Below are 22,663 nucleotides of genomic sequence, written 5' to 3' on the forward strand. Positions count from 1 at the left end.
CACCCATGGAATGCCTTCCAAGGGCAGAGTAAGTCAACTCAGCAATTTGTGCTAAGTTGCTTTACTCCAAGTTAATGAAGCCACTCAGGACAGTGCAAAGTGTCCTTGCACGGCTTCCTAAATCTCATTTTTGAGTTGCATCGCTCTTGCATCACATTGAGTGGTGCAAGAAGGACGCAACTGGGCTTGTAAATATACCCCTAACTGAATATAATTATACTCTAATAAAAATTGTTCAAATGCTAAGGATCAATGATATTATAATGTGCTTTCATTTTGATTTTGTTTCTCAAGTTACCTTAGACAAAATTGGGCCTCAGCTGAGCATTGCACACTTTAATGTTTGCCAGTATGCTGTCTTTCTCTCCTCTGCAGGTGTGTTATCAGGTTCCTTGTTGGTTAAAGAAAAGTTTTAATGTTATGTATTAGTCTGGCTTTGACCCCTGGGAAGAGAAAGCTGGTTGCAGATGTGGAGGGTTGACAGTAAAAGGAGCCTCCTGTACCCTGTGTGCTAGTAACATGCAATTTTGCACTGGACTTTAGGGAGCTTACTGACTCCAAGCAAATGCCATCATTAAATTGGCATCGGACTGTGGGAGTGTGATATGAATGTTCTAGATCCTTCAACTGTGCTTTTAATAAGTGTTCTATAGTTAGCTAGAACATACCTTTACCCCAACTTTGAAGATAGCAGATCAATTTGTTGGTTTTCTCAAGTGGAAAGCTTCATGCTAGACATTCTTTTGTTTCCTCTGAACTTCTACTGAGCACCACAGTATGCTGACACCTTTTTATCTTCCCTGCTAGAAATCCTCAACTCTCTCACATTGCTTAATTTAGACAGAGTGAGTTTTTTTATGGAACACCTAATTTGGATATTTTGCATTCTTTACATATTGATTGTTACTAAATGGTGTTTTCATATTACTTAAATTTAGGGTATTCGAGCATCGTAATATTCTGGCTGTATTGATATACTTTGCTTAACCATTGCCAATTTTGCTGAATGATGATTTGACGAATACTTGGAAAATAAAGCTTTACGGTTGAACTTCATCCTCTCTGTCATTATTGTGAAGGCACATTGGTTTCACAGTATTTGAAATATATTTCTGATGTTAGCTCCCTCTCAACAAACACTTCAAGTCAACAACCAAAGTTGCTTATGACCAGTGGGGGATACTGTTTGATGATTTTACCAAGATAATGAGATTGAAATATCCCTGCTTCATCATCAGCATTTATATTCTATAGTATCATGCATACATTTTATAAGAGTTAAAATTGCATTGATATTATAGCCTTGCAAGTGGGGTTGATAAGAGAAAAAATTGTATATAAGGTACGGTAGTAGCAAAAAGTAAGTGTTTTTCACTTAATGCAAATGGGTTAAGTAATAGTCATAAGAGGAAGGCAATGGAATCATGGGCAATTACAGGCATTCTATGTGTCATCATTTTACAAGAAACATATATTCCTGAAACTTGTTTAAAATACTTAATTCTGTTCAAATCCTGGCCTCAGTACAGGTTTTCTGGCTCCACAATGGTAGCACATCGAGGGGTTACAGTATTCTTCTCTAACACAATAGATATTAAAAACACACAATTATAAGGCATAGTCTGGAGGATGATGGGTCTGATTAAACTGCTTAGCTAATTATACTGATCTAATAATTGTTAGCACAAATACCCACATAAAGGATGACTCCACCTTAGTATTAAAATTTGTTTTTTCCTAATTAAATTTCGATGTTTTTCGTGGGGCTAATTTTAGACACATACAATTTTGGATAAAATGGTATATATATATATATATATATATATATATATATATATATATATATACACATACACATACATATATGTATGTATATATATTAAAGTACAAATTCATTTATTGAATATAATAGTTTTGTAGTCTTCATTATTAGTAGAGTAAATTACATATATCCCCTTCATTTTTGCACTAGATCGTTAAAAGCAGTAAATGGTTTGTTTTAGATTCTCTTTATAGACTAAAGAGAACTGGTTGCACTTAGTCTCGATCATTAAAATATGAGAAATATCTGGGAGAAAATCTTTGCAAAATATAGAATCTAAATAGCAGGTTTCTATCCCACATTATCCAATTTTAGCACGTTTCAGGTATCCATATCATATGGACAAATGTCCCAAAAGCACCAAGCAGTTAATCTTTGATTACAATTCATTGTAAATCATAATATACCCCTCAGTTCTCTGAATTGTTGGGGACAATAAAAAAGCATGTGATAGACAAAAAATATGTGCAACTAGAAGAAGTGCAAGTAATATTTTTATATCGTTTAAGGATAACATCATAGAAGAACTGAATTGTTTTGTTTCTGTATTTTAATTCTGTTTAACATGTGTATTCACGATGTGTATTTCCACGCATTGTGACCACACATTTGGTAAAGAAGGAAGATGAATTTGATTGTTTGTTGGCAATTTTACCCTCCAATAAAAAAGAGGACTCGTACAAACACTCCCAATTGAGGAAAACTGCCAAGGCTTGCCTCTTCTCTATATCTTGATCAATGCAGCTTACACTCTTTACATTAGTTCTATGCTCTCTTTAGAGCTGAGAGGCCACAATAATACAAATTGCCCACTGTATGCTCAGAAGAATTAGAGGCAGCCCGGCCTCTATCACCCTCATAACCCTAATGAGATAAGCCCATATATTATAGTGAAAAGGGTGTATGTCAATAGTGATTTCAGTGTGAGCTTATTAATAAGTTATAACTAACAATATCTGTCCCCAAATGAAGTAGTTCATACCAAACAAAGTTGCAACTAAAAGTGAGAATGCAAGTATTGACTATTACCAAGGGCACCAAGAACTCGGTCTGTGATGTGGCCTTACCAAGTCTCCTTGTCGCCTTTGCTAGACATGGCTGCACAGTCAGAGCCTAGCTCAAGGGAAGCGATGTAGTACAATCACAGCTGCAACAAAGATGTCAATGTCCATCCAGCTTTGTGAGTACACAATACATTACTAGCAAAACACTTTAATAGAAACCCAATCATATATCAATACCTTTACAGTATACATAGAAATTTAAATTATATGCAAAACACAATAGACATTCAGTTGAGCATTTAAAATTATAAAGCAGCAAAACTAGGGCTCCAGGCTAGGCAATCAGTGTACTGTTCATGAACGCCAACTGAGTGCAAATATTGGCACAGTCCTGGAACAAAACGACCACCACCACACCAATCCGGTCATAGAACCATTGAAGAGGTTAGGCAAATGTTTGGAAGCAATTAATGATTGCAATCAGTAGGTGATCACAATCAGTACACTGCTTAATGGGGGAAAACAATCTTCCTACCATAATGGAGCTAGCTTACTATAAGTTTGTAATGTTTATGTTAATGACCCTAATGTCCACAAAAACCAAATACAATCTAATGCAAATCAAAAGCAATGGCAAACAACTAACAGTGTAAGAAGTGAGAGTGTCTGACATTTCAGGAAGTACGGTTACTGATTCAATAATGTAAGCTTAACTCCTAGATTTAGGATCCAGGGTGTTGATCAACTAAATTGAGGATATCCCATTGCCTGGAGGCCCTGGAGACTCCAGGTAAGTAACTGCACACTCAGGAGGTCATTCTGAGTTTGGTGGGCGGCAGAGGCCGCCCACCTAACTCAACCTGCCACCTGATTGCTGGTGCCGTCAGGACACCACCGGCCCTATTATGGGGGTCATTGCAACCTCGGCGGTCTGCATGGCAGACCGCTGAGGTTGCAGGCGCCAGAATACCGCCATTGCTGGCGGTATGGCTGGCTCCCAATTTTGACATTTCCGTTGGGCCAGCGGACGGTAACAGAGTTACCGTCCGCTGGCCCAGCAGAAAAGTCACATCAACATTGCCGCCGGCTCGTAATTGAGCTGGCGGCAATGCTGATGTGCAGCGGGTGCAGTAGCAACCGTCGCACATTTCACTGCCCGAAATTCGGGCAGTGAAATGCGCAACAAGGCTCTGCCTGGGGGCCCCTGCACTGCCCCTGCCAAGTGCATGGTCAGTGCAGGGGCCCCCAGGGGCCCCCTGAGGCCCCCTTACCGCCAGCTGCTTCCTGGCGGTGCAAACTGCCAGAAACAGGCTGGCGGTAGGGGAGTCATAATCCCCAGGGCAGCGCTGCTTGCAGCGCTGCTCTGGCGGATTATCACCGCCGGGGCTAAATGTGACCGCAAAGGTCCAAATACGCCGGGAGGCACTGCCAGCCTGTTGGCGGTGCTCCCGTCGTTTTGGCCCTGGCGGTCAAAGACCGCCAGGGTCATAATGACCTTCTATGACTTCACCGCAGGGCCAGGGTGCGGAAGCAGTGTTTCCGTCCGCCGGCCCTGAGGTGAAGAGGACCTTAACATTGGCGCCAGCTCAGAATCCAGCTGGTGCCAATGTGGCGGTGCAGCGGGTGCAGCAGCACCCGTGGCGCATTTTACTGCCCGCAATTCGGGCAGTGAAATGCTCAACGGGGCTGTGCATGGGGGGCCCTGCCCTGCCCATGCCAAGTGCATAGGCAGGGTAGGGGCCTCCAGGAGGCCCCCAGCACCCCCATTCCACCAGCTTTTTCACAGTGGTGTAAACCGCTATGTAAAGGCTGGCGGAATGGGACTCGTAATCCAGAGGGCATCGCTGCTTGCAGCGCTGCACTGGCGGATTACAACCGCCGGGACCACCAGGCTGGAGGCTGACTGCAGCCTGGCGGTGTCGGCGGTTTGACCGCGGCGTTTCAGCCGCAGTCAGAATATGGCAGATCGGACAGCAACAACCGGTGGTCCGATGGCCACCCCTACTCGGAGTGACCCCCTCAGTGTTCAACAACCTTGAGATAAAGGGGTACAGGACACACATAAAGGATTGTAAGATGGATTCCAGTTGAAAAACATTAATACATAGCATTCGGATTCAGTACTCGGAAAAGGCACCATAAACACGCCCCTTCCAAATACCGAATCTGAATTGGGTTGCAAACCCAAATTGCAATTTGGTAAACTGTTACAGAATCACAATTTGCTGTTTGTACATAAGAAAAGCATTTTTGTGATCCCAATTGCCCGATTATGGGAATCAGGTCTTCTGTGACCACAAAATAATTCTTCATACATCTAGCCCCAAGTTCAGGCACTTTTTCAAATATTCCCTGCCTCCTCAAGTAAGAGTCTGAGAATGTACTCTCCCCAGAACACTTTGCCCCAGTCACTGTCTATGGCCAGAAAAAAGGTACTCCTTCCAGGGCACTGCTTCTCAAGGAAAACTAGTGTAGTCCTTCCAGACATCTCCAGAATAAAATAACTGAAAAAAGAACAGATGATGGATGGAATGTGTAACAAACCAAACATTCACCCCCAGTCACAGATGTGGGTTTAATCCATCTCTTTTTTTGCTTGCCATGTCATCCCAGTTTGGCCTCAGCCGTATGCAAATCAGTCTTGACCTTGTTCCCCATGGGAACAGTCCAGCCCAAACTGCCAGGTCCTCCCTAGACCAGTTACAAGCATCCTGGAGCTGGTTTCAAGATATCAGCCAGGCTAGCTTGAATCTGGTGACATAGCAAGCAGGGGACCCACTTCTGGGCATACCCTTCCCACTTAGAGCAACAAATTAAAAAAGAGCAGATGATGGACATAATGTGGAACAAATCAAACATTCACCCCCTGTTACAGATGATCTGGATTTAATCCATCACTATTTTTGCTTGCCATGCCATTCCAGTTTGGCCTCAGCCGTATGCAAATCGGTCCTGGGACCAGTTTCAGGGTATCACACGTCTTCAGCCAGGCTAGCTTGAATCTAGTGGCATAGCAAGCACCACAACCATGTCTGACAACACCCTTCCCAAATAGTGCAACAAATGCAAAAAAAAACAGATGATGGATGGAATGTGGAACAAATCAAACATTCACCCCCAGTCACACATCTCCAGCCATGGAGAACAGGGTCAAGACTCATTTGCATAATGCTGGGTCCAAACTGGGGTGGCATGGTGAGCAAAAGAGTGAATGGATTAAACCCAGATCTGTGACTGGGGGTGAATGTTTGATTGGTTCCTGATTTCGTTCATCTTTTGTGTCTGTGTGCCAGAATAAAATAACAGCAGCAGAAGAAGTGGGCGATGGGCCTGTCATCTGTGGCTAGCAGCCATTCTCCATTTTACAAACATGAGTCTTTCAAAAATAAATGTTCGAGACCTCTGAAAGTAGTTGCAGCAATAGTGCCTAGATACAATTTACTTTGCACACATGTTTTCAATCTATTATGCTCACAATGTTTCCAAACTGTGAAGGCTCCCATCGATGTGGGATGCGGGAACCTGCATAGAGGATGCACCATACAGTGGCGGTTCAGATGAGGATTGCGATGCGATGCAAGTTTTTGCAGCTGGGGAGACCCACAAAGTGGGGGGGATGTGTCAGTTCTCCTCAAGATTTTGGCGCACAACAGAGATGTGTCAGTTCCACTGGATCCACAGATGCTGGAAGAACACCTTAGGCTCACTTCCTACGGCTGGAGTGGCACCAATTTGGAGGGTAGACTCAAAGACGGCAGAGTCCAGGCTCTGGGATCGGGGTTGTTGGAACTTTCTGTCCCTTAAGCTCAAGTAGGACACCCTACTAGACCTTGGAGTCACTCTGTGGTCCTGGGTTTAACATATGCAGGTCCAGAACTTCTCACCCAGGAAAGAGGCAGCAGGTTAGCACAGCAGGACAGCAGTTCCTTCAGATTAGCAGTCCAGCAAACTGGCAGTCCTTTCAGACGCACAGCATTATTTCTTCCTGGCAGAGTATCTACAGTTCCGAAAGTGTACTGAAGAGTTGGTGTCTGAGGTCTAATATTTATACCCAGATGTGCCTTTGAAGTGGGAGAAGCTTCTAGAGGCTTGCAATTTAAGTATAGAGGTGCCCTAACTTCCTTTCCCTGGCTCCAGACTAACTACAGGGGGTATGCAGTCCTTTGTGTGAAGGCAGAGAACGGCCTATTAAGGTGTAAGTGGAGCTGTGCTCAACTCCTCCTTCCCCTCCTGCTCTGAAGGCCCATCCAGGCACACATATGCTCCTTATTGTGTGTGGCTGTCTAGGAGGAATACACAAAGCTCAACTGTCAACTACACCCAGTCATGTAACCCAGGGATTGGCTGCAGGTACCAAATGGCTAAGACATGAAACCAGCAATTTTCTAAAAGGGGCATTTGCAAAATTGCAATTTATAATCTAACTTCACCATAAATTAGGATTTTTCATTACAATTCCAAAGACACCAAACACGGACGCTTACCTGTTCCCATTTGGAAATTAATGTCATAATTAAATAAATGTAATAAGGTAACTCCAGTTTTATTAAATGTAATATAGTAACTTTAGTGTTATCCTATGGGAGAAATAGTTTGCGCAATAGGAAAAAATTAAGAGTTTTCACTACAGGACATGTAAGACTTAAAAGTACATGTCCTACTTTTTACATTGCACCTTGCCCTCTGGGCTGTCCAGGGCTTACTCTAGGGGTGACATATATGTATTAAAAGAGAAAGTTTGGGTCTAGCAAAAGGTATATTTTGCCAGGTTGAAATGGCAGTTTAAAACTGCACACACAGGCTGCAATAGCAGGTTGGAGACATGTTTAAAGTGTTACTTGAGCGGATGGCACAATCAGTGCGCTAGGTTCAACAGTAGCATTTAATTTAGAGGCCCTGGGAACTGGTAGTGCCACTTTACTAGGGACTTACATGTAAATTAAAAATGCCAATTGGGTACAGGCCAATTCTACCATGTTTTAAGGAGTGAGCACAAGCACTCTAGCACCGGTTAGCAGTGGTAAAATACACAGAATCTTAAAGCCAGCAAAAACAAGTCAGCAAAACAGGAGACCTTAGAGCAAAATGTTATGGGGAAAACCACGCCAAGGATGCCAGGTCTAAGAGTTGTGCAGTGGATTGATATACAATCTCCAATTTGTGTAACCCCACAGTAAATCTCAAAATCAATACAGTTTTATTATTGTTTCTCATTAAAACATGTTCAAAGTCATTTGTAATGGTCTTGACCTAATCATGAGGAATTCTGTTTAGCTTATGTTAAGAAAAATAATTTAAAATCTAAATCACCATTTCCTAAAATAACTGTCCCAGTCTCAGCTTTCTAGAAAAACCTCATTTAAAATCACAAGACTGAATTATAAATACTAGCAGAAATTAAAGGGCCACTGGGATTACTTTTAAAAGGGGCTCATGTGTAATTAATGTCTGTGTCACAGTGTTTTATAGTCAGTAGCTTTATTAGTGTGTTGACCTGTTTCGAATGTACTTGCTAAAATCTGACTAATCTTAGCACCCAGACTGGAATTTCAAGGCTTTTATTTTTAGCATTGCTGAGCATCCTTTTATAGTCCTTTTATAGTGCTTTTATAGTGCTTGAGTGTTAACATGTAACACGGTTAAATAGAAATGTACACTTTATCCCCAAACTCTTAAAAATATTACTTCCTGTGTACATTTCATGTTGCCAAAATTGTACCAAGCGTTGTCTACGTTAGTGAAATGTACAAATAATATATAATGTAAAGTTTTTTTGCATCACATTTTTTATAGAAGGCTTTTGCAGAGGTCACCAGAACCATAGTCTTCGTGTGAGACATTTTCCTCCTTACCAATAGTACCACCGAATGTTAATTAGGAAAAGCTTTCCGCTCTGGCCTTTTGCGCAAAAACACAAAATGCATATAGAACTATACACATTTTAAAAATGAAAGCAAACAACTGAAACACAAGAAAACAGTAAAAAAAAAAATTTAAAAAAAAAAAAAAAAAAACTCCAGTAAAAGCTTTGTAGGGCCTCTTTCCCAAAGGCCCTTGTCTACTTTTGGCCCTGTGGAAGTATGTCAAAAATAACATTTGCGTTTTGTTCAGCAAGACAATAGTTTAAACCACCTCAATCACATGCCTTGCATTTAATAGTAGGTTATGTTTTCCTAACCAAGTGTTTTTCTACTCTCATCCAAAGGCAAACTAAATACTGCCAATCACAACTACATGACACAGGAAAGCGAGTGTTGCACATAAATATGATCATTATCGCAAAGAAACCGAGCTAAAATGGATGTTAGAATAAGTAAAAGATAACACTCAGACAATGGCAAAACACCAAGAAGGATAAAACTGCCAAGTCGAGGAACATGAAAGGCTGCACTCCTATGTACGTCCTATAGCTACCCGGGGCCCGATGGGAAAGATGTTCAATTTAGAAATGGCTAGGTAGTCTGGTTTGCTAATGATTGAAAACAAACAAAGGCGAGCTAATCTATCATATTAGAATGGGGGAAATCAAGAGAGCAAGGAAAAATTACACATCCCTGGTAAGATAGACAAAACAGAAGTTCATTAATGCAAGATAGCGGTCCCCGAGAAAAACCGCTATGGAAAAGGACTCACAAAAAAATGGACACAAAATAACTAAAGAGCTAGGTGAAATGAAAACTTGTCTTGAGGTGAATATTGTCAAAGAAGAGTGGATGGCCTTCTTTTTGGGAATTTTTAAAAGCTCCCACAAACATACCGTGCTAAAATGTTGTTGGACTGACAAGAGCCAATTTCCCCTAATTTACTCTCAGAAGGAAAATGCTGAGAAGCAAAAACTGCAACAGTTTGGAACAAGGCGCCCTGCTCAAACATGATCCCTGCAGAGGAGGTCAAATGTTTGCAGGAAAGGTGAGCACCACTTAATTTCTTCCTCTCCGAGATGCGGTTCATCAGACCTTTCCTTCTTCATGGCTTAACATCATTTTCACCGCTCTAGACTAGAAAGGTCCACAAATTGAGCCCACATTTTATAGAATGTATGGTTTCATAAAAATGCATAAGGTGAATTCTTCCTTCGACGCCGTAGGGATCTTATTCTTACAAAACAACTCACTTAGCAGATGTTGAAAAGGCTAATATTCAGAAAAAAATAGAGAAACTACTTATAGATCACCACTCTTTCAGCATACAATCGAGGAGTCTCAATTTGGATAATCCATGTGGTTCCCTTTCAGCATCGTTATTGAAAAGTATATGCTGATGGGAAATGTATTCTGGTATACAATTTATTAGATGACAGAGAAAATGTCTCATAAATACATTCTCCCAGCATTGATAATAAAACTGTATTTAGGTTTCTAATATCCTAGAATTAGGAACCCTTTTTTTATAGGTACCTAAACCGTGGGCAGGGGAAATTGCACACTCAAGAGAAATAGGGATAGGAACTCCATTGAGAAACAAACCAACTCTAGGGTGGTAAGTGCTTTAACAGAGATCATGATCACCATGCTTTGAGTTGATATTCGGAGAGCACAACATCTGTCACACAAACAAATACTCCTGCCACTCAATCACGTATTATATATATAGTTGGTGGGATCATGTATTGGTCACGGATGAATACAAGAGGAGAGATACTTTCAGACCATTCCCAATTACTCCATATCCCCACTCTATTTGAAAACAATTGTGGGATCCGTAGATACTAGAGTGAATGAGTAGAAGGTGATGAAAGTGGTTCTAAGGGGAGAATACATGGTTAAGGTTTATGGTATCACTGCTGGAAGACAGAAGAGAGAAGCCCTTTCCGTCAAAGCAATGCTTGCCCTGTGGTACCCAGATGGGACAGTGGTGAAAATTCAAATTAGTATAAATAAAATCTTGCATCACTACTTGGCACAGCTACGCAAAATTCCAGGGCTGATTATGGGATCTTAAAAGGAGCATATTTGGGAGAGATCAGAGCCCCTTGACTTATGGAGGGCATGGTAGAGATGTTGGAACAAGAGCTCCAACTAGAGGAATTCAAGGAGAAGTTACAGGTATTTCCCTACAAAAAGGCACATGAAGGAGATGCCTAGCACAACTACTAACAGAGAACATTCTACAACGCCTATGAGGAGGATAGACAGATAAGCATACTTCCTGATACTTTAAAATAAGCCATTATAACTATGATGCTGAAAGTGGACAAAGACCAAAAGGGCCAAACCTCATACAGAACCCTTGTGGGTGAACCACTGACAGTGAAACTCAGAGGGATGTTGCACAGCTGGGTAATCAGGGAGGGCAGCACGACTCACGCAGACTCAATACAATCAAATTAATCAAGTGTGCATTTCAGGCAATCTTGGGAAGCTAGATCCACCTTGAAGGTTCATATACTTCTCACTGATCAAAGAGCATCCTTTTCTGGATGTACAGCCCTCGTGCACTGAGGTGGCATGCTTCATCAGAGGTAGTGCTCCTTGTTGGGCAGGCACTGCCAGAGATCTTTTCTCATGTCAGATATGAAGCGAAAAAACGTCAACAAACAGACACATGCACTCAGGAATTTCTTCGGTGTAGGCAATAGTAGATTGGAAAGAAATGACGAAAATGAATTAAACTTAACTAAGGACATCAAACCAAACTTTATTTTAGCTAGATGTCCTTGTCAAGATTAACATCAGAGTAGTAGAACCAAATTAGAAATAATGTTCCTTAGATTCACAGAACAGTCGACATGTTTCTTGCCCATGTGTCCCTTATGGATTGGCGGAAATTCATCAGGACCAAAAAAAAGGAGGGATACTTCTAATTTACTTAGTGAAGCCCCTATATTGCTATTGTGGTGCTCACCCACACGTCATGTTACTTCATGAGTTGATTGTTAACCCTATTGGAAGTTCCGTGGGGGAATAAATTTGGAGCTAGTGACCCAACACTCTCATATGTTGGGCCCATTGAGTAATCATCAACAACTTTCTTGCTAAGGCAATTGCCATGTTTAGGAAGACTGAGGAAAACCTACCCCCATACATGACCCACGAAGTAAAATACATGATGTGCTAACACCTGAGGCAGCCTAGAGCATCAGGTCTGCTACTACTGCAAGAGCTCAAGAGATTCAAATTATTCCATGCCTAAAAACAAATTGAGTTAAGTCCATATTATTTCCATTTGGCGAATAATGCATTAAGGAGCTGGGTTTGCACTGGCAAAGGGTGAAGTTCAGAAACGCAGAAATCTTGGTAATGCATACCCCTGGGAAGCAATAGACAAACAACATTATTAGAGTGACTTGGAGACTGAAGTCCTCAGTCTTCAACTTCTGAACCACTCTCCAACTTTCCATCATGAAGTGAATTGATGTTAAAATGGTATTTCCTTCTTGTTGCCTGTTAATAATGCAGAAATCTATCACCCCATTTAATCTTCCCTGTTTAAGCAATTTGGTAGTCTAATACTGTTTAAGCAATTTGGTAGTCTAATTGTGTCCGTAGTATTTGGTTGAAAATGAAGTAGGTCATCCTGTGTACACTGAAACTGCACAAAGAAAATGGGGCTTTTCGGTAACCGGAATTAGAATTCTAATATATACGATCTCAATTACAGCATGCAGCAACATCATGTGCAGAAGAAGATAACTGGGAGATGAAATTGTTAGGCAAATCCTTTGAGGATGAATTGCTATTGGAGCTACCCATAAGAGGAGGAATATCCATCTCATTACCCTTAGTTTGTAAGACAAACAGGAAGGGCCCAGGAATCCACAATCATCAGGAGTCCCCTGTTCTCTGAGGACTTAGCCCTCCAACCATACAAAGGCATAACTTGAGTAATGTCAGAGGGAGGTGGGAATCCTCACCCTAGTGAATCTTTACCCAGGGGAAACATTTATATCCTTCCCCAAGGCACAAATGGTGACAATTTCTAGAATATGCCAAATTCGGTAGAACAGCAAGACAGGTTTGCATAGACTTCTCAAATGCACTCAGTTCCACAATGGGTGCATTTGGGAAATTTGAATCTTGGCAAAGCCAAATATCACTTTTATGCAATACCATAAAATCAGATAGGAAAAATTACTATTAAATGATAGCAATTAAAAGGAGGAGAACCAATTGTGAATGGGGTTTACTTGGACTCATGTGAAAGAGATTTCCTGTAACACAAATATTAAGATACTATGGCGGTCATTCTGACCCTGGCGGTCAAAGACCGCCAGGGCGGAGGACCGCGGGAGCACCGCCGACAGGCCGGCGGTGCTCCAATGGGGATTCCGACCGCGGCGGTAAAGCCGCGGTCGGACCGGCACCACTGGCGGGCTCCCGCCAGTGTACCGCCGCCCCATTGAATCCTCCACGGCGGCGCAGCTTGCTGCGCCGCCGAGGGGATTCCGACCCCCCCTACCGCCATCCAGATCCCGGCGGTCCGACCGCCGGGATCCGGATGGCGGTAGGGGGGGTCGCGGGCCCCTGGGGGCCCCTGCAGTGCCCATGCCACTGGCATGGGCATTGCAGGGGCCCCCGTAAGAGGGCCCCTAAATGTATTTCACTGTCTGCTGCGCAGACAGTGAAATACGCGACGGGTGCAACTGCACCCGTCGCACAGCTTCCACTCCGCCGGCTCGATTCCGAGCCGGCTTCATCGTGGAAGCCTCTTTCCCGCTGGGCTGGCGGGCGGCCTGAAGGCGACCGCCCGCCAGCCCAGCGGGAAAGTCAGAATTACCGCCGCGGTCTTTCGACCGCGGAACGGTAAGCTGACGGCGGGACTTTGGCGGGCGGCCTCCGCCGCCCGCCAAGGTCAGAATGAGGGCCTATATTTGAACTTCCTGCAACTCACATATTTTAATCCTTTAATCCTTAGGAAGACATATCCTCTAAAAATCTCTGTCTGTCCTAAGTATGGGGAACTGGAGGCCTTGTTAATCTATCTGTCATGGCACTGTGAAACAATAATGAGCTATTGGGAAGGAGTGGTGATGAAACTACGGTGATTAATCAGGTGTTAATTTATAAGTGCTCCCAAAGTAGTGTCCTCTGGCCATCGTCCCTAGATCCTAGAGAGAAAAGAAAAAATCTGGTATAGGTTTGGGTCGCTGGGGCTGTTGCTACGCCTATAGTTGTCTGCTGGCACCGCCACCAGGATCCCATTGAAAATTCATGGGAAAGAGACATTGCAGAGTGCGCACCAGCAGAGGAATCTCACGAGAGTGGTCACAAGGCTCAGGAGGGCCACCAGAGACCTAAAGGCGTGGGCAGATGTGACACCTGCCTTATCAGACTCTCGGATCTCAGGGCCCCCCGCCAACCTGAGTGACCCAGGAGAGAGAGGACATAGTGGTGAGGGGTGCCATATGTATTTAGGGAAAAGAGAATGTAGCCAGTACCATATACGGACTATAGGTGAATTCATTTATAAGATGAACGAACAGAAATGCTGACGACTGGTATGCATAGTACATATCTCTCTTTGAACGAGAATAAAGAACGCAAAATTATCTCAGAATACAGTGACGTATGGTGATGCTCTGTTATCACAATGTTTATATATTAAAATGATAAATAAAAGACGTTACGGACTGAAAGTTAATACAGTTATAAATACGTGTAGGGGGACTGTGTGATTCAAATATATAAATATGTACAAGATGTACAAAATGTTTTGTTTTGTCTCCCAACACATCCATCAAAGTTCCATGCTTCGCGGCTATCTTTGTGCTAAATACCAGTTTAAATGCACGGGCATGCCTAAATTGTCACTCAAGTGAGCTTTGTAGTTGTTTACAATTTACAGGATGTTTTAAAACGGTGTTTGAAATTATGCTGCCAAATGATCAGGACTTCATTACCGTTCCTCAGCTTTGTATTAGTCTTCTGCATTGGCCTTCAAGGCTATTGCCCTTTATGTCAGAGGCTTTTTGGCAATTGACAAGTGCCAGGCCTGCTGGCTGATTATTTTGATGGACTCTGGAAAATGTATGGTTCACTTTACAGCAGGGATGCTTGCTGCAGGAGAGAGTGTCGTGAAGTCCCATGAAGACAATGGGGGTTATTTACAACTTTGGAGGAGGTGTTAATCCGTCCCAAATGTGACGGATACACCACCAGCTGTATTACGAGTTCCATAGGATGTAATGGACTCGTAATACGGCTGGTGGTATATCCGTCACTTTACCGTCACTTTTTGGGACGGATTAACACCTCCTCCAAAGTTGTAATAACCCCTAATGTGCTGGAGCGAGCCAGTGAAAGTAGGTAGTGTAAATCCGAGGTATGCAAGAACGCACTGGAGAGGTGGCGTGGATTACGGGCAGTGCGTTGATTACTTACTGGCAATTCTCATTCATCTGTTGACCTTTCCTCATCCCATGATTTACAACCCCCTTCTTTCTCCCCAGTCTTTGACGGAATGCTTCATGAAAAAATGACCAGCAGGGGCTTTACTTTCCAGTTATGTGTACCTGTGGGGTAGAGAAGGGCTGGACACGAGAGGATATACTAAGTGGAGGGTCTTTAGAGTACTCTTGAGTTAGTCACGTGGTACCTGGGTCGAGGAGGGAATGTCTCCCGTAGTAAGGAAAAGAGGAAGAGTTGGTGAGGAAACAGCGTATTCCAGGGTTTAAAGAAGCTCAGTGCTGCAAAGAGCACTCTGGGGCAGGGATTGGAGGTGCATTTTACGGCTGGGAAATATGTAGAGCACTAAATGTACACGTTAAAGGACGTATTTCTATCAATGTTTTGCCATTCCATCCATTTAATTAAATGTGCTCACGTTTTAATATGAATCAAAAAAAATGATTACAACTTTTTTTAGTTTCCAATGTATTTCAAGTTCATGGAGAGTCACTGCAAGCTAACAGGCTAGACATTTAGGGAGGCCTGGTGCCAAAACTTTATGTGGGCCCTCTGCACTCTTCTTCCATTTTGCAAAGTACAAAAAGTTTCTAAGTAATGGACGGAAAACGTGCCATTTGGTGCCATCTGACAGTATGGCAACATAAGCTGCCTCAATTTGAATATGGCAGGCTTACTTTCAATTACAATTCTAGAAGTAATTGTTGTTAAAGAAGCGGGGGCCCTGAAAAGTGTGGGGCTTGGGACATAACGTCTCCTCCTTCCTTCCCGTGTGATGCCCTGCCTGAGCCATATAGAGTAACAACTGGGTGGGAAATGTATAGTTCCCCCTTTAGGTCATCATTTCAATTCCACATGGATAGCTCACTGTCCCAGGTAAAAACAAGGAGACATGACGATTTACAGCCCCGATGGGGGTTTTTAAAATCCAGCACCAATCTGCGATTTTATGTTCATTGTGATTTTGCGTTGCTATGCTTTCCTCTTCTCGACAAGCTAGAGTTGTAAAGCCTTCTGAGTTTTATATGTCGGATTCCAGGACCAGAAATACACGCATGTATAAAAATAAAACTGCAGTGACTTATTTCGATGTGCACTTAGTGCCACGTGCAGCTCTGGCAACCAAGCCCATGAAATACATACACAACTTGGGAGCTAGTGTTGTCAGGCAATTGGAGAGTTATATTACATCTAAGTGCATTGTAAAGTGAACCCAATTAAATGCTATAAAAGCTCAAGCTCTTAAACTTCTAGGGCTGTGCTGAAAATGACCATAGTACAGTAATCAACCCCTTAAGCACCACTAGAGTTTTTTCTCATCTTTATTTACAGAAGTGTTTATGATTTACCAAGTCTTTATTGACCTGAGACACATTACATTTCTTTCTATGAGATGAGGGAATTATTCAGCAGAACGTCAAAAGTACTCGCACCCTGATATGTTATGTTATGTTATGTTATGTTATTTTTATTTGTACCGCGCACAGCTGCCCCAGCAAAGGGGCGTCCCGGCGCTTTGAGAAGGTAAACACAACACAGCACTAAAAGCGGGCAAAAGAAGACAAAACACAACAGATAAGCTTAGACAAATAAAAAGGTCTTAATAGCCCGCCTAAACTGAAGGAGCTCATCAATGGCCCGGATTTGTGGAGGAAGAGAATTCCACCAACTCGCTGCCAGGACTCGAAAAGAGCGGCCCCCAATTCTGCTCAGCTTAAAGCGCGGAACCACTGCTAAGTTCTGGCCTAACGATCTAAGAGTGCGAGAGGGAACATAAGGAATCAGCAATTTCTCCATAATTTACGGGGAAGTACCCTTTAAGATTTTAAATGCAAAACAGAGAACCTTAAATCTAATCCTCTGCTGCACAGGGAGCCAGTGGAGAGAGCGCAGAGTATTGGACACCGAACATCGCCTGGGGAGACCAGTCACCAGTCGGGCCGCAGCGTTTTGAACCCGCTGGAGCCGCCGAAATTCTGACTGGTTTATCCCCGCCAGTAGGGAGTTGGCATAGTCCAACCTAGACAGCACTGATGCTTGAACCACCAGCTGTCTTGTAGGTGCATCAAAGAATTTGAGGATAGGTCGAAGTCCTCTGATGATGCCATAGCAAGAAGCCGCCACCTTCTTGGTATGACAGATGAAACTCAGAGAAGAATCAAACCATACCCCCAAGTTTTTTATCTCTGCCGCTGGGAGGGGAGTCACACCCAACTCCGAAGGCCACCATTTATCATCCCACAAAACCACCTGTTTACCAACCACCATAATCTCCGTCTTTTTGGTGTTTAACTGGAGACAGTTGGATTTCAACCAGTTAGCCACTTCCCGCAGACCATCACAAAACCTGGGAGCCTCCAGGTCTGAGTCCCCACTCAGTGTGACCGCCAGCTGCGTATCATCTGCGTAGGATACCATGGTTAGGCCCCACCGCTTGACGACCGCAGCCAACGGTCTCACATACAGATTGAAAAGGGTGGGACTCAGTGAAGACCCATGTGGGACTCCCTGGTCTAACGGGTAGAGTGACGACTTACCGGGCAGGATCGCCACCTGGAATGACCTATCCATAAGGAAGGAACGAAACCAGTGCAAGGCGGAGCCAGAAACGCCCACCTCCTCAAGACGCCGAATCAGAATTCCGTGCGAGACCGTGTCGAAGGCGGCACTAAGATCTAATAACAACAGTGCCGCCGTCCGACCGGAATCCATCACGGAGCGCAGATGCTCGACCATCGAGAGGAGGGCCGTCTCCGTACTATGACCCGCGCGGAACCCGTTCTGGGTAGGATCAAGAATGTTAAACCTACCAAGGTGGTCTGTAAGAGTGGCATTCACATGGGCCTCTGCTATTTTCGTGGCCCAAGGAAGAAGGGAGATAGGGCGGTAGCTTTCAGGTTTAAGGGGGTCAAGGGTCGCCTTCTTCAGAATTGGCGTAACTACTGCCTGCTTCCATCTAACGGGAACCACTCCAGAAGAAAGAGACAGGTTGATCAAGGACAGTACCGGGGAGCGGCAAACCGGTGCCAGAGTCTTAAGTTGGGCGGGTTTCAACGGGTCAGCCGGAGAGCCAGACTTAATTTTGGCGCTGAGATAGTCAAACATCTCCAGAGATAAGGGGGGTAAGATGGAAAGACATTCCCCCTCACCTAAGGTGCGACCAACCTGCTCTAGCATCAGGGAACCCGTTGGGAAAGTGCGATAGATGGCTTGCACTTTTTCATGAAAGAAAGAGGCCAAACCCTCACAATGTGAATCCGAGCATATTTCCCCTGCAATTACTCTCTTCGCCATCAGGTCCTTTAATACTTTAAAAATAAGTTTCGATGGATTGGTAGAATTCTGAAACTGTTGAGCATAAAAGGAGGCACGAGTTTGACACACTGCCCTGTGATAAATCTTGATTTTAGCAAGATAACATATTTTCAGATCAGAGTCATATGACTTCCTCCACAATCTTTCGGCCTGTCTACAGACCCTCTTAAGAGATGCCAAGGAAGTGTCATACCAAGGGCTCGGCTCCTTCCGGTGACACTTAGACCAACACATAGGAATCAGAGAATCGAGGGCACCAGAAATCCACTCACAGAAGGAGTCGTATCCACAATCGACCTCAGTGAGCGGACCTAAAGGAGCCTTCTCGAGCTGATGATAAAAATCCTCCAGACTTAATTTGTTCCAGTGTCGTTTAAGAACAAATCTATCCTGAGATACAAAAGGAGAGTCAGACAGAGAGCATGCCATTTTCACCAGCATGTGGTCTGTCCAGACCAACTGAGAGGAACCAAGAACTCTGAGACCTTCTAAATTTGTGAAGAACGGGTCAAGAATATGACCACCTTTATGTGTGGGGAAGGTAATCATCTGCGAGAGCTGTAAAGCCTCAAGATCCGCCAAAAAGCTCCATCAAAATATCTTTCAGCATAGTGTAAACATTGAAGGAATAAGAGCCCTTTCTGTGCTAAAATGTGTTTACGTTATATGTTTTAAAAATATTAGCATAAAAATTTACTTTTATTTCATTTTAAGGGATAAAAATGAGACCAATAGTGAGAACAAGCAATTGGTAAGTCTCCAGAAGTGTTCCTCCCTTAAACCCTTCTCCGAAGTATATTCAAAATAGAAAAACAACTCTGAATTTATGTCTGATCTGTTCAGTTATAAACCTTTGCAAATGTTATGTAATCCATGTAATTTTAGCACTAGCATGAGTTAAAGGAGAGTGGCACACTACCTTCCTATGCCATGGTTTATCAGGCAGTAGCTAATAAATGTCTGCTGTATCTTAGCTTATACAAAGTGCAGTACATATCCATTCAGTGACACACTATAGCCTTAGAACCCGCCGTAGCGGGCTCTACCGGCTATTAAAGGCCCGCTCCCGCGTTAAATGCCCGAGCCGAAGGCGAGGGCATTTAACAAGGGAAAGGGCCTTTAATAGCCGGTAGAGCCCGCTACGGCGGGTTCTAAGGCTATTAGAACATTCTGCCACTCAGGGCAGAATGTTCTATAAAAAAAACAAATTGCTCACGGAGCCCGAGGGGATTAAAATCCCCTCGGGCTCCGTGAGGCTTTGTTCACAGCTGCTGCTGTGAACAAAGCGAACATTGGAATGTTGGCGCTGCGGGCTTTTACCGGCCAGTAAAAGCCCGCAGCACTCCATTGTCTTCAATGGAGCTGCCAACTTCCAATGTTCTAATAGTGGATTTCTTCCTTTTAGGTCTGGCTTCCTACTATCCAACATGAAACAAACTGTAGCAATGAGATGGTCTAAGAAATTAGCGCCTGCCTCCAAACTTTCTAACAAGGGAAATTTGAAATGCAAAGTGTCCTCTCACTAGGATACCGACAGGTATGTCCCGAACCCCAAGCTACCGTTTTGGCTAAATAGAGCAAACGTTGATCCTGAAGGAAATTATCCAGTCACAATTTACTAGTCTCCTCATTAAGAACCAACTTCTTCTTTGGCTGGACCACAAAGCGATCACTAGAAGTGCTAATTTAAAGTGTGGTCTCAGGCAGAGATTTGTTAAACTGGAGTCTTGATTAGTTGACGAACTGGAGCAAAGGTATGTAATCACCAGTGACAGTGACAAATGATTTTGGTCACGGAATCTTAATGGGAATTTGCTGCTTTTGACTGGAAATATGGCAACTTTTGTTGGCGTCTTCAAGGTAACTAGGTTACCTCACGATGTGTATGTTTCAATGAACACCAGAGACAAAGCGTTACCACATTTACCGGCAACCTATCTTATTCCAGCCTTGAGAAAAGCACAGAGTGAAAGAAATGTCTTGTATAAGAACGCAGTACTGACCTAGGGAAAGAACAGCTAAAGAGAAATAAAACAAGACAGCAAATGTGGCTATTGTTAAAATAATAAACAAAGCTGAATAAAATATATCCAGAATAAAGTGCACAGCGGCAGGCATAGTTTCACTTCACATTTAATTGTAAAAGACCAGGGTACTTTATAGGTTAATGAAGTTCCTGCATTCACTCTCCCTGGTCTCTCTAGGTGCAGAAGAAAATCACCTCCCTGACCATTGTTTGCGCTCTGGGAGCAGTTTTCATGCTTAATTAAGGTCAAGCTCTGGCTGGGCACCTGCTAGAATGCTAATTCAAATTAGTCTTCATGACATTCATGCAGGGAAAATGCACCTTTCAACAAGTTGTGTTTGCCTAAATATTTATTAAAACTCCAACTTCACTATTTAATTTGGTTTTTAATAAATATTAAAAGTAGTCAACTTCTCTCTTAAATCTAACATCATAAACACTGACCCATTATTGTATTTCAGTACAGGGTCCAGGCAGTTTATTTCTGCCTTACTATGATTGCATGTGAATTCCAAGTCCAAACATTGTGTGTTAGGCCAGCCTGTAAATTTTACACATGTTTGTGTCTCCCCTTCTCATAGCATAAAGATGATGTCTATATATCTTTTCCAGATTATCATAATCCATCTGCATGGATTAAAGGGTGCCAGGGTTTTGGTACTTTCAAATTCCACCACCACCAAATTAACTATGTCTGGAGTGAAACAAGCTCCCAGAACTACACCCTTTTTTGCAAAAAGTAATTTTTTAAAAACAGTAAATAGTTTGCTGTTAGGACTATTCCACCTAGTCGTAGCTTAGATTACATCATTATTGCTCCTAAAGTAAGATCCACTGATCCATTGTTTGTGTTTTATGTTGTAGCCTGGTTATGGTTTTGGGCATAAAGATGTTTATCCTGTGTTTTATTGGGTTTTTTTTACGTCTACTTTCAGTCCAGGTTCAGGAAGCTTTCCTGTGGAGTACCACACAGGACAGTGTGCTGAGTCCTGCTGCACACTTAAAAATTATGCCTTCATCTCGCCTCTTTAATTCAACTGTTTGATTTTCACTCCTATTGTTACACCAACTACACACAGCTTCTGACTAGGCTTGACACTTGCAATCCTGTCTCAGCAATCTGCCTGTGGATTGGACAGAACTAACTCCAACATAAAAGTATAAACAATGTTTCTGGTCATATTCCTGGTTGCGGGTTTCTTTAGGGCCGCGCTCGCAGTTCCTGCAACTATAATCCATTACCAAGCTTTGTGTTCGCTGCTAAACATTGCTTTCAGCTCAAATATGCGCAATTGCTTCTGCTTGGCATCTGCTCCTTAAACTTATTTAAAACATATTTTTTTAAATGTCATCTTCTTCCTGCCAACTACCAGAAATTCAATACTCAAGCTTTTATCAATTTAAGGTGGGACTTGGAAACTTGCTGTACTTGAAACAACTCTATTAAAGGACATATTTCCACACCACTGGCTTCCTGTGGAAAAATCTTTAGCTTCAATTGTTTTGTATTTTTCAATAGGATTTTGACAAGAAAGGGCTGTTGGTGTATGGTCTTGCTTTGCCAAGCAAAATCCTGCCCTTATCGTCATCACTCCTTGTTAGCTCAGCATTCTGTGTTTCCAGTTGTAAGAACGTGAATTATTAACTGCAATGAATAGAACTCCATCACAAGTAAAAAAGTACCTAACTTGTTAGGCTCAATCAATGGGTTTAGTAATTTAAATATGAGCTCAACCGCTGGTAGCTATGGCACAGAGCAGACAGGCTTAACTTAAAGAACATGTGTAAAGCATCTAGAAGTACCAAAACAGTTAAAAGGCCAAAAACACAGCACAATAAAAATCCCACTCCAAATTAAGAAAATTTGAGTAAAACTTCCAACACAATCAAAATTACACCAAAACGACAAAATTTAAATGAGGTGAACCAGAGATATGAATTTCATAAGGTCTAAGGAAAATAGCAGCAAATTCAGTAATCGCCGATGATAGTCGTTAGCCTGGGACTCAGGTGTGGTGTGCGGTTGGATACACCAACCAGTTCTGTCCTGGATGGAGATTTTACCTTGCAACATAGTCTCTGAAACTAACATCAAAATCTTCCAGCATGCTAAGTTGCAGGCTATATCCAAGGAAGTCCGCTCAAAGTCAGA

The 22,663-nt window shown here is 42.9% G+C and overlaps 1 long non-coding RNA gene across 2 annotated transcripts in view; it reads right to left on the bottom strand.

The window, feature by feature from the left end:
* LOC138262032 (uncharacterized) overlaps positions 1–22,663 on the bottom strand; it is a 1,156,543-nt gene that overhangs the window by 985,581 nt on the left and 148,299 nt on the right. The gene's annotated exons all lie outside the window — the stretch shown is intronic.

This window comes from Pleurodeles waltl, chromosome 10, assembly GCF_031143425.1.
Source record: "Pleurodeles waltl isolate 20211129_DDA chromosome 10, aPleWal1.hap1.20221129, whole genome shotgun sequence".
Taxonomy (NCBI): domain Eukaryota; kingdom Metazoa; phylum Chordata; class Amphibia; order Caudata; family Salamandridae; genus Pleurodeles; species Pleurodeles waltl.